Genomic DNA, 3,314 nt, shown 5'->3' with positions numbered 1-3,314 from the left:
TAGACTGTTTTATTAAATTTCATTCCTTTACTAATGACTCTCAGTATATCATACTGAGACCAAGCAGATACTACAATCATCCTCATTATGTCAATGTGCACACTGAGCCCAGGAAAGCATCTAGCTATGCACAGACACACGGTATCAGAGAGCAAGGTCTGGATAATGGCCAAGTGTTTTGCCTTACAGTCCCTCTGCCTGGCTGCAGTAATACCATTTTGGCAAGAGTACATTAAGTTCAGATTTTACATTATTAAAACTCTTGACTCTCATTTTTAAAAATAGTCTCAATCATCTTTAGTGTTCATTTTTCTTGATAGATGATAGATAGGTAGAAAGATAGGTAGATAGATAGATAGATAGATAGATAGATAGATAGATAGATAGATAGACAGACAGACAGACAAACAAGTAGACAAGTAGACAGACAGGCATAATGATAGATGGATAAACATAAATGTATGGATACATATTTGTGTTTATTTTAAGTAGAGTTCTGCTCTGAAATTTCCGATTGGCTTTTCAGAAAATTTTTATTTAGCAAATAATTCTTTGATGCTTATTAATTCTTTGAATCTTTCATAAGCAATTTGTCCCTTTTAATCTATGATTCATTTATGCCTGTCTTGCCAATGAAGCTCAAAGTTAAATTTCACACATTTTTATTATTAATTTGAAAATGTGGCATGTTCCTCTTCTGGGAACATTTCTCTTCCTTTCTTTGAAGAGGCTACTTGTTGTGTTCTTTTAAAACTATTTCCCTAATCCAAAAGAGTAAATTACACAAACTTTGTTACTCTCTCTGGTTATGGTGGTTCAAAATAGGATTTGCATTCTCATTTATAATTCTAATAAAATGATAATTTACACACCAGGAAAACAGACCCTATCATAAATTCTAATTTTTAGAATGACATATTAAAACAAAATCTTAAATAAAGTTTATTGAACCTGTGGGGATTTTTTGTTAAAGTCTTACACTCTTCAAAGCATTACTGTTATGTAAATGATAGATGACGCATTCTTAAGAGTAGCATTGGCATCGAACTAGCTGCATCATCCATCTGTCCCACATAAATACTTTATCTAAGGAATTATGTAAATATTAACACATAATATCAACAAAAGCCATATTTTGAATACATTAAATGATATATCATTTATTTAGCATCAGTTGTGTGTTTGGACCATTTCTTATTATAGGACCTCTATTTAATTTCTCACAACTAAAACGGTCATGTTTGTTAATTCCAATAGTCTATCGGGTGTTCTATCCTGGGTGCTCAAGTGGCTTAATGAACTTTGGAAATAAATGAATCTCTGCATCCTACTTTCTTCCTTTGTTACAGATGGTATCAATGGGAGGAAAGGGAAGAGAAGATAATGTAATTACATTATGTTCTCAAAAATAATGTTTAGGAATTGAGAAGTAAAAAAGAAAGTATCAAGTTATGTTATGCACACTGCTTAAATGTTATCTCTAACCTACAACACATCACCTGTATTGTCATCATCATGAGTTTTTTACGAAGGAATTGTAAATCATTCATATGCTTTCGAATGGAAATCTACTATAATAAGATATATAAAAGCCACTGGGGAATGACTAAAATATAATACCTATTAGTGAGGTATGAAATGAAATCTCATGTTGGGAAGGAACCAGGGGAAGCTGTGAAGATTCCCTCAGGCCAGCCTCTCCCTTGGTCCCCACTTCATATTGAATAAAAATGTCATATCGCACAGAGTGACTAATTCTAGTGCCCTAATTTCTGTTATGAAGTGATAGGACAATTGGCTCATATTGAACTGAAATGTACATCATTGGGAGAAACCATAATTTCCACTTACAATAATTCCCACTTATAATATCTAAGGTGTTGATTAGAACTAGCAGATAACTATTGTAAGAGGCATTAAATTAGTTGTATTTTACTTTTGAAAGACTTATAAACTTATAAAATGAGTATCATGTGTGTGTATGGATGGATGGATGTGTATATGTATGTATGTATGTATGTATGTATGTATGTATGTATGTATGTAACAATTATGACAAAGGAGGCCATGGATCTGAAAAAGACCAAGGAGAGGTATGTGGAAGGATGTGGGTGGAGGAAGGGGAAGGGAGAACTTATGTAACTTATGATATAATATCAAAAATAAAAGAAAAATATACACCCTAGTATCAAAGATCATCCTTACTTCTACTATTTGTAAACTCAAGGGTCCTTGGAGACAAAGTTGATATTGTACATAAATAATGTTGTACGTAGTAATATGTAAAGCCAATGAATGCTGTCACTGAAGTTGGAAATGCGTCGATGGCCATCAATGGTCATGAACTGGGTGCTTTAGCATGATCTTCCTACTTACTAAATCAGTATCCTCTTAAAAGTGAAAAATAGGAAAAATAATAGATAACAGAGGAATATTAACCCTTAAAGTGTTCTTGGTGTAATTGTCTCTGTTTCCTTTTATCCTTCTCTCAAGTATTTATTAGACATTTTGTAGAAGTACATTTATGAAATTAATTGTAGGGATAATTTGGATGGTGCTACTTTGAAGACCATACTTAAGAATATACTTAGGAATAAATTTTCTTCCTCATCTTTGCTGCCTGTTATAGTTTCTTTTACTTCTCTATGAATCTTGTTTTATATGCCTTTTCAGAATATGAAGACACCATCTCAGCCAGCAGAAGCCTTGGTGAGTCTAGATCAAAGTAGTTATGCTTAATACGTACATAAATAAGGCAGGAAGCTACTTCTAATGGAATCGCTCCTAAAACTTCACAGCACAATAAAATCATGTCATTACAGAGGGACAACACATTTCAATATTCAAAACAATTCTAGTAATATATGTGGCAATAGAGTAAAAACATAGTATTTGAAGTAAACAGAAATGACACCCATGTGTCACTACAAGCATATATTTGGCCTCACCTCAGAAAAATGTTAAACAGCAAACTTCATATTCTTTATTGTAAAATGAAATCAACAAGAAGGACAAAACATACCTTACATGTTCTCAGGAGAAGGGAAAAGTGATTTGAAAGAAATCCAACAAGGTGGCCTTTCATGTTATAGGCATTCAATGATCTATAAGTTCCCTTTGCCACCCTCCGGGCCATTCCCAACCACCTGCCTCTTTCATATCTGTATCAACTGTCAGGACAAAAAGCAGAATTCCATGCTTAGGATGATAGGTCTTTATTAATATCCTTCCTGTGCAATGAAAGATTCCCAGAACAGATTATCAAAGTATTCTAACAGTAGATTATGTCTTGGAAGACCTAAATTTGTATGTCT

This window comes from Acomys minous (assembly GCF_964271855.1).
Source record: "Acomys minous genome assembly, chromosome: 9".
Classification (NCBI taxonomy): domain Eukaryota; kingdom Metazoa; phylum Chordata; class Mammalia; order Rodentia; family Muridae; genus Acomys; species Acomys minous.
Note: the sequence above shows the minus strand (reverse complement) of the source record.